Genomic DNA, 10,082 nt, shown 5'->3' with positions numbered 1-10,082 from the left:
TATTATGTTATGAATAACAAAAACAATGGCATAAAGGCCTATATTGTGGCTAAAAGCTTTTTTATCTGCCGCAGTGGCTTAGTTGGTAGGGCGCTTGAATGCTGCTTGAGGACACGTGTTCGAACCTTTGCACGGTGGCTGAGTTTTGATGGAGGCGTATTGGAGGTACCCATGTATAGTGCGATGTCAGTGCGCATTAAAGAGCCCCAGGTAATCTAAATATGACCGGAGGCCTTCACTGCATTATCCTTCATACATAGCCCATTTTGCTTTGAGATGTTAAACCCAAAATACCATACCAGCATTCGTCTACATGCGAAATGCTGCACATCCTGAGAGCTGCACACAGGTATTTCAGACACCAAAACGAGGGGCCTCTTTTTTCTTTAAAATAGAGATGTTAATGAAGCCCTTCTAGCATGTGGCAGCCCAATTTCTGCATTATGGCCGTTTACCTTACATGAGGTTGAAAAACAAATTAGAAAAACGGGAGATTTTATGAAAATAGTTTATTCTCTTAAGAGAAACTTCTTTGCAGAGTACCAGGCACATGACAGTTGTAAGAAGATGGAGCTTCATTCAGGAGGTTGCTGAAGAAAATGGATGAAGTTAGCATAGAAAATTTTTTATAGCAAAGGCATGCATGTCGAGTTATTAAAGCTTTTTATCTTCAAGATGACTGAGAGCTGCACAGTGGTTACTTATCTGTGAACAAAACAATAAGAGGAACAACAAATTTAGAAGGCTAATGAAGGCGACTAAAATTCTCTATAAAGAGATGATAGTGAAGCTTGTAGAGGTCTTTATGTTTACCTGTCCTTATGTCTGAGCTTTTTGCCTGGGCTTTTGACGCATGTGTACTTATAATTTTCTTTTTTTTTTGTATTCATGTACCGACCCTGTAAAAATTCTTTGTGGGATCGCAGTATTCATATATAAATAAATAAATAAACAAACAATGTTTAGCCTTCTCTCTATATACACAAGCTTAAAGCATGCAACAACCTCAGTAAATTCGTTCAGGGAACAAAAAACGCATGTGCTTAGGAAGAGCTTCTTAAAAGTGGGAAAATGCCAACAGGAAGAATGTTGCTATGCTGACTGCAGACACTTCGCAGAACGATGGTGACTGATCCACTGAGGAATGCTGCAGAACAATGATCCAGATGTCAGTGGGAAGTGTGTTCAATTTTGTTCACTCTCATTTAATTACCTATGGTGCTTTTCAGCATTTTCAAAGGAAATCTTCATTTTCTTTGGGCATGCATTTAGTGAAAAAGCCACCTTATTGCACGTATAGACCTTTTAGCGTAATTGGAAGAAGAGAAAATGGTATGTACAATGGAGTGTCACTGATTCAAACTCATTTATTTACACTACCGTTTATTTCAGCTGTCTGTTTGGTTCGGTTAACATCAAATAGGTTAAAAGGGTCCTGTCAATTTTACTTAGTTAATTTGAATAAATTTTCGTCGTCCTTCAAGTTCGAATTATTGAGAATTGACTATACTGGCTTTTAGGATAATTTAATAATTTATAATGATAATTTTACCCTTATTGCATTCGTAGACGCCATTAAAAAGCCGTGGCATGGATATCGGCAAATTTCTTGCAGCAAAAATTTTCTAGAAGCTCTCAGCAAAAAATTTACATACTGTACTACATAAGTACAGTACAACTTCTTTACACAAAATTCAATGGCTTATTTGGAACCAGCATGTAAAAATGCATGCTCGCTGAAGATTTCAGAATTGTAACTTCATTAAAAAAGAATTTTTTCCCCAAGACCAGCTTCCAATCCTTAAGGCTTTAGCTTGGGCAGCATACATTGCAGTGACACAACGCCCCTATTCACAAATTCGTGCACAACGTTGTTCGTGGGATTGAAATGTTTCTCACAAATATGCGCGTTCGGCCATTCAGAAGAGAAGCCACCAGCTTCTCTTCAGGGAATGGCACGCCTCCACTTTTCTCGCAGTTCGGTGAGGCATGGGAAGTAAAAAAATGGCACCTTTTCGTCGTTGCACTTGTAGCTGTAGCGGCAGCTCATCAGACAAGACGAAAGCATCGTTAACATACCGCGCACGCTTGTTCACAAATACATAAATATTCGCATAGCCTACTTCGACACTGCGCTTGATAAGATACCTGAACAAGAAAATGCCACACTGCAAAACGTTGCTTTCCATGCAGTCAGGCGGCTTCCGCGGCGCCGTTTGCCTTAAAACGCTCCTTTAGTGGTGTGTCCAGCATATACACGCGTGAAAGACTTATGCTTTCATCTGTTTTGAGGTCTACGGACACAAGGCCCCTCTCGGAGGATTTGATCCTCGGCGCTTGGCCAGATAGTTTGAAAACTTGACAGGCAACGCGAGCGCTCTCACACTTTTTAAGCGACACGGACCTTGCCTCGCGTTTGTGATGTTAGAAAGTGTGCATTTTTTATGTATTTTTTTCATCTGCCTCCTCCCATAATCATCACCCCCCATCGTGACCCTATTTTTTCTCCTCTTCCCGTTACCCAGTGCAGAGTAGCTGGCCAGATATCTTTCAGGCCAACCTCTCAGCCTTTCTTATCAATAAACCCTCTCTCTCTTGACTGACACCAGCGCTGCTGTAAGGCTGCTTTTGGCAGTTTGCGAAGCTTTCCGATAAAGTTGCAGAGCAGTTCTATTCAATTCAATTCAATTCTTAATTTTTCCTTCTTGAGAGAAGGAGACAGGACTAAATGCCGCGACAGCGGCTTGACTTGGGTCCTGCCCCCTTCCAAATTGCCACACATACAGATACGGCTCTCGTACAAGGGTATAACAAGTAAAAAAAAACAAAAAGAAGCAAAAACAAAGCACAAGTTTTATATGTTTAATTAGTCACTGAGCATACATCAAGAAATGAAACAATAGATTTGAATACAGTTGTTAGCGAAACAAACACTCTAACTAAAACGACTGAAACAATAGGCACCTCACATAAGTAAACTTGATAAAAATAACTTCTTTGAATTAGAGTTACAAAAGGGGTCAAATGACTATTGCTCTAACCGATTTAAAAAGGGTGGGAGGGTATATGATATTGACTCCTTGCAGTAGTTTGCGCGGGGCGTTGGCACATTCCACGTTTCACCACGCCGGGTGAGACGACACGAATCCTTCTTTTCCAGCTTTGCGATTTTCGCCACAATTTTGTCACTGGTTTTTACAGAGGACTTGTAGCGCACCAGTAAACTGTAGCTGTACATTTTAAAATGGGGGTAATGTCATATCGTAAGAACCGGTCATGGGAAGGATAACGGGAAGGAACGTTTGCTATGCATCGCAGGGCTTTTTTTTCTGCAGTAAGTGTAAGTTGAACAAGTGTGTGACACCAGTTGTTCCGCGAACGAGATTGCAATATTGAAGTTAAGACAGCACTAGTGAATTATATAGCATAATTTTGAGTTTGGCGGGAAGTATACGTTTTAATCTTGTTAAGACTCACACTGCTGAAGCTACTTTGGAACAAAGATAGTCAACATGGTTTTTCCATGTTAAGCGAATTGAAAAGATAATGCCGAGGTCTTTTACGGAATCCACCGTTTATAACGCGTTTGTGCCTAGAAATAAAAGTTAAGTGGCTTCGAATTGTGTTTTCCCTTCGGCAGGTATAACACTACTTTTGTCTTATTAGAATTTATCTTCAGATGATTTGCATCAGCGCATACTTTAATGTCAGCCAACACTTTATTTGAAATCAGTTCGATGTCGCTTTCCCGAGTACCTGTAATTAACACAGGTGTATCATCCGCATACGATACAAATTGTGCGTTTCTTGTGCAGTAAATAATGTCGTTTATATATAAGGAAAATAAAATTGTCCCTACAATGCTCCCCTACGGCACTCCAGAACTAATAGGAAGGGTGGATGATTGCAGATTGCTTATTTCTATGTACTGCGTCAGATGTTGAGAATATTATTCCTGCAGGGCTTGCGTATTCCCACGGAAACCGTATTTGTGAAGCTTAGCAAGAACGATTTTGTGATCGACTAAATCAAATGTCTTTGAAAAGTCTTTATATATGTCTAATATCATTATTTTCTTAATAAAGGATTCAATTATTATCTCTTTCTGGTGTAGAAGGGCTGTTTCAGTTGATCTATGCCTTCTGAAACCGCGTTGAAAGTCGTGAAGTAACCTATTTTTGTGAAGGTATGATGCCATCCTGGTGTGTATTAATTTCTCGATGCCTTTAGAGACTACGGGCATTATTGAAACAGGGCAATAATTATTAAAGTTATTTCTTTCACCTTGTTTGAACATCGGTATCACTCGGGCTTCTTGCATTTTTGTTGGAAACACGCAAGTCGAAAATATCAGTCTTTTGATTTGCCATTTTTAACAACGTTTATAGATGAAAACACTTCTTCGCTGTCTGTTGGGCTGAGAAAAAATGAGTTAAAACCGGTGTTATTGGGCATATATGCATCGGCCTCAGGGGTCGAAGGGTTAGCCGGCTCACGGCTTTCACAGCCCTGCAGGGCGAAAAGTTTATTAAATGTGTCCGCCAATGCCTTTCCTTAAAGTCGTTCGCCTGCGTATTCGATAACACTGGGGAATGTCTTCTGCATATTGGGATGAAAAAGTGAGTTAAGCTTGTTCCAGATTATATAAGATCTGCAGACAGCGTCATTGCGGAACATGTTGATGTAATACATATCTTTGAATTTATTTAGCATGGCCGTAAGTTTTTTGCGGAATGATATGAATTCTTTGATTAATACTGGATCCTTCGCTTTTATGAACTGCGCCTAACATTTTCAGTAGCTCGTATGTTATCCATGGTTTTCGGGCCCTGCGCGGCCTATTTACTTCTTCAAAGGAAAATGCAAATGATATGCATGAATAAAAGTTGTGATGAAATGGTTATATGCGGTTTCAGCACAACGCGTTTCGTAAGCGGCCGCCCACGTTTCTTGTCCGATAGCTTCGAGGAACTGTTCTAGGCATGGTGACGTGATGACCTGAACAAAGTGTTCTTGTCTAACCTGTTTTAAGATGTCGCATGCTTTTTCAACCAAAAGAACTATGCCCAAATGATCGCTTGCGTCAGTGTAAACTGTACCTGTGGTTGTTAGATTAACATTGATACTTGTTATGAATACGCGTAAAAAAGAAGTGGTATTTTGTGTAACACGTGTCGGTGTAGTGATTACGTTGGTGAGTCCATGAGATGTAATCAGTGAGTGAATTTCTTTTTGAATGCATGTTTGAATTAACATGTTCACGTTCATATTCACGTTAAATTACCATATTATATATTTATATGAGTTTCATGACCATTAAGCGCTTTTGGAAAACTGCTGGTGCACTGTGATAGCTCACAGTGAAAAGTTGAGCGGCGCTCTCATTTATCCACGTTTGCATGGAAGCATAATGAAAAAAACCATGGCATTTAGATTTTGTAATTCTGAAGTTGCGTGTAATTAAAATTCACACATCGTAAATGGTGTAGAGCAAAGTTGCACTACATTGTAGCTCATTTGCTGATTTTCAGCGTTATTGTGGTCTACTCTACATGCAACCTAGAGACAAATTCACAGCAGTGCACATAAATACGTCCTTTTTGCACTCATGCCTGGAACCGCTGACTGTTGCTTCTTCACTTGCATACTTAGACATTGTTGCCCCAAAGCTCACGAAAGCCACACCCACATCTCCGAGGTTGTCACATTCTGGTGTTGCCGGAAAATTTCACACAACAATGTATTCATTTTATTATCTTCACTCTAGCAGCACGAAATACGATGACGAAGAATGACAGAGGACATACTACTGCGCTACTGTTTGTCTTCTAATTTAGAAGCACTGATGTCATCGTAAGACTCAGCCAACTCTCAATCTTTTGTACTTGGTTCGGACCAGGAAAATAGAGACATGGAAAAACGAACTACGCCTTTAGCTAGCATCCCAAGAGACATATTCTTTCGAATTTAGGTAATGATTGAAATTAATAGAATGATAAAGATGAATGATGGTTTGCTTGAAAGCACACCTTCGTGACGTTTTAGTCGATATTTCAAACATATACATATAATAATTAGTTTTGTTGTACAATGTGCTCTTCCAAAACAAATAAAAATTCTTTCGAATTTTGGTAATGATTGAAATTAATACAGTGATAAAGATGAAAGACGGTTTACATGAAAGGACACCTTCGTGACGTTTTAGTCGATATTTAAATCATACACATATAATAATTAGTTTTTTTGTACAATGTGCTCTTCCAAAACAAATAAAAATTTTTCGAATTTTGGTTATGATTGAAATTAATACAGTGATAAAGATAAATGATGGTTTGCTTGAAAGGACACCTTCGTGACGTTTTAGTCGATATTTAAGACATATGCATATGTCACCGCGGTGGATCAGTGGTTATGGGGCTCGGCTGCTGACCCCAAGGACGCGTGTTCAATCCCGGCCGCGGCGGTCGAATTTCGATGGAGGCAAAATTCTAGAGGCCCGTGTACTGTGCGATGTCAGTGCGCGTTAAAGAACCCCAGGTGGTCGAAATTTCCGGAGCCCTTCACTACGGCGTCTCTCATAGCCTGAGTCGCTTTGGGACGTTAAGCCCCCATAAACCAAACCAAAACATATACATATAATAACGCACACATATCGTAAGCTCAAATGTTCCGGGATGCTAGAAAAAGAAGTTCTATCCCAGTTGTAGCATTTCGCATGTCGCTCAAGTTCAGCTAATCTCTTTCTAGCACTTACAGAGGAGCAAAAATGAAAAGACATTGCGCCTGGCAGAGGCGCCTGTTGACTCTGCTTACGTTCGACATACGCGTACGACTATATTTGATATAATTCATTTCGCATGCTTTCTACGGACGGCGTATGTCATTGTGTAATAAATATGCCGGCTTCACACAAATGACATTACAATGAACCTTTATGTGCCTTTGAGTGATTCTGAAATACGACACAGTGAAGTTCATGCGCCTTCATACTGCAACAAGATTTTTCTTACAACATTACTCTTCAGATCATGTGAAAATCAGCGCAACAGGCTTTAAAGTGTGCGCATAAAGAAATGAATTCTATATAATTTATTTTGTGCAGCTCCTTCTGTTATGAATGCAGCTCATCCACGGAACTTCCGCGACTTACCGAGGGATGTCATCAGGCGACTTCAGGCCAAATTGTCCAATTACGAAAGACAATATCAACACTGCGCAAAATGAAACGCAAGGCACCATCAACACTTTCAAAAGCGGTGGAGTTCATTCGATCTCATGTAACGGATGAGATATTTCAACTTATTTCCTGTCACGTGAAGATGCAGTCAAAGGGCTGAGGGAAGCGGTTTCCTTTGTGGCTAAAGATGTTCGCCCGGCGCTTGCGATTTCGCGGCCCACGAGCATACCGCTTTTTGTCGTCATACTTCACACTTCCCACGCAGCGTTCTTTAAGACGATGGCTGAGCAACGTTAAAATGAGGCCAGGGATTATTCCTGGAATACTTACTACCATATCTTCCAAAACAGTCATGGAGCCAACTTGATCGCGTCTGGCTCTATGATATTCGATGAAAGAATGCTGAAGAAAAATGTTCCCTATGATGTTACACAAGATATCGTTCATAGGTTTACAGATGATGGAAATTAAAGAACGTCTTGAATAGCGGACGGGGTCATGGTTTCCTTCTGTCTGGAATTTTACACAATGAGTTCAGCCTATGGCCTACACATTTCGGCATGCGTCTACAACATATAGTTTGCTACTCGTCGCCTACTTCTTACTCTGATTGAACTTCTCAAAGGAATGGGGACCACACTGAAGGCTGTTATTTGTGACCAGGGAGCTACTAACAATAGCCTCGCCAACTCACTGAGCGTGTCGACTGCAACGCCATTCTTGTTTGTAAATGATGGACGCATTTACTTTATATTTGATGTTCAACCCCTGATCAAAACTACCCGTAACTATTTGCAAGCGCACAGGCTTCACATCGAAAATGAGATTTCAGATTCGTCTCATATAATCAAACTCTATCAATCAACACACGAGCTAAGACTGCGGCTGGCTCCAAAACTTACAGATAGGCACATAGTTCCGAAACCGTTTTCTGCAATGAAGGTAAACAGGGCAACGCAAGTCCTCAATGCCTCAGTGTCGGTGTCAATCACTCTGCTCGCTTTGGTGTATGCCAAAGAGCACCCTCAAGAGGCAATGGCAAATGCTCATTTTAGTGACCGCATGGACAACTTTTTTGATTGCTTGAATAGATCACGTGTAGAAAAGACAGAAGAGAAGCTGCGGCACGCGATCCGTAAGGGCCGCGTCGAGTTGCCCGAGTTTCTCGAGAGTCAGATATTGTGGATATCGAAGTGGCAATTCGATGGAAAGCTTCCACCACATACAACTTTTAGATGGCAGGTCACAATTAGAGCCCTTCTTCTGATATGGAAAGGCATCGCAAACAATTATGATTTCTTGTTTCTTCTCACGCGCCGCCTCCAGCAGGATTCCCTGAAAAACATATTTGGCCATATCAGACAGAAACACGGGTGCAATACCAATCCTAATGTGTCCGAGTTCACGTCTGGGCTGAGACACATAACGATCCGGAAGCTGTTAAAGGTTTCGGAAAGTGCAAATTCTGAAAACGATGGGTCTGAGCTCCTGCATGCGGTGACGCCCTGTTCTTTGAAACAGGAATATGTAGGCGACACTGTGGCTCTGTTCCCCCTGTTGACTTGCCTGATTTAGATGCATTTCCCATCTAGCCGAAGAGAAATCCACGCAAGTAATAGAGGATTCTGCAACCTACTACGTTGCTGGATTTCTAATTAGGCAACTTCTCAGAAATACAGAAGAATGCACATGCTCCTAAGTGCTTAAAGTTAAGAATTGTGGCCTAAACAAACCGCATCAGTATTTCACCATGCTCAATTAAATCCTATCATCATATTCCAGGTAGCTTTTTTGGAAACTTGAGAGTTCCTTCTGAAGCAGCTTTTGCATTTATACAGCAACTGGAGGCTCGATTCATTTCTGTAATTGAAGAAACATCCCATGTACGCCACGTCTGCGGTACACTGTATGGGCTCATGGCAGATGTTGGCGATTTTTCTTTTTGCTTCCTACAGTGCCGTGAAATGTTTCCGAGGATGTTCTGCAGAATTCGCCTTTTCTAGCATGTATGTTTCATCAGTAGAAACTTAGACAGCATTGGCTTCAAGAAATCAGTGTCTGGCCGACAACTGGACAAGTTTAAAGCCTATTATCTCATTGCTTCTCATCGCTGCCAATAGAACACAGGGTTCGCTTACATATATCCGTCGCTAAGTTAATTATTGCGCTGATCATTCATTACATCTTTCCTTCCCTTTGCTAGGTTCGATAATTAGTAAAGATATGAACTTAATTCTGTACATGTAGGACAATGCTTGTAGAAAGTTGCATTTTTTTACTGTTCTCGAAGGCAACTGCAGCCTTTTCCGGAGAGACGTTTTACGTTGTTGTTTGCCATTTGTCGATATTTGTCTTGATTTAGAACAAGAGCGTGCATCACAAATGTGGGATTTTTTTGCGTGGTGTCTACACGTTGACCAAAAAATCACAATAATCGTCTTTTACGAAGAGTGCAAGTTTACTATTGTGTTACTATGATGTATCGAATATGCTGTGCTTGAATTTCTGAACAGCCTATGAACCTATTGCTCAAAGCTGCTGATGTGCAGGAATCGAGCGCGCTATACGTGTCTTTTTAAACGGGTAGGGACACCAAATTTTAGGGTTGTCCGTTTGGGACTTAAATACTTCGTAGTGATGCCATAAGCATTGAACACGGTGTTAGAAGCATCAAAACGCACTAAAAAAATATTATCGTATTATTTGTACTAGACCGCTTCGGCTTCGGTTTGTAGTTGCCAGGTTTTTATGCGACGTCAAAACCTGGCAGGCATAGCTTGTTTTTGTCACGTGGCCGCAAAGAACTGTGACGTTTACCAGCTGGCGCATCGTCTGCCTGAAAAGCACGTGCTACGCACTCACACGCACAGGCGGACCTTCCGCAAGCCACAATGTCATCCAGTGC

The 10,082-nt window shown here is 41.0% G+C and overlaps 1 pseudogene; it reads left to right on the top strand.

Annotated features, from left to right (window-relative positions):
* Window positions 1–7,113: 7,113 nt before the first annotated feature.
* LOC144127671 (uncharacterized) lies at window positions 7,114–8,708 on the top strand (annotated as a pseudogene).
* Window positions 8,709–10,082: the final 1,374 nt, after the last annotated feature.

This window comes from Amblyomma americanum, chromosome 4 (assembly GCF_052857255.1).
Source record: "Amblyomma americanum isolate KBUSLIRL-KWMA chromosome 4, ASM5285725v1, whole genome shotgun sequence".
NCBI lineage: Eukaryota > Metazoa > Arthropoda > Arachnida > Ixodida > Ixodidae > Amblyomma > Amblyomma americanum.
Note: the sequence above shows the minus strand (reverse complement) of the source record. Positions and strands in the feature narration are given on the sequence as shown.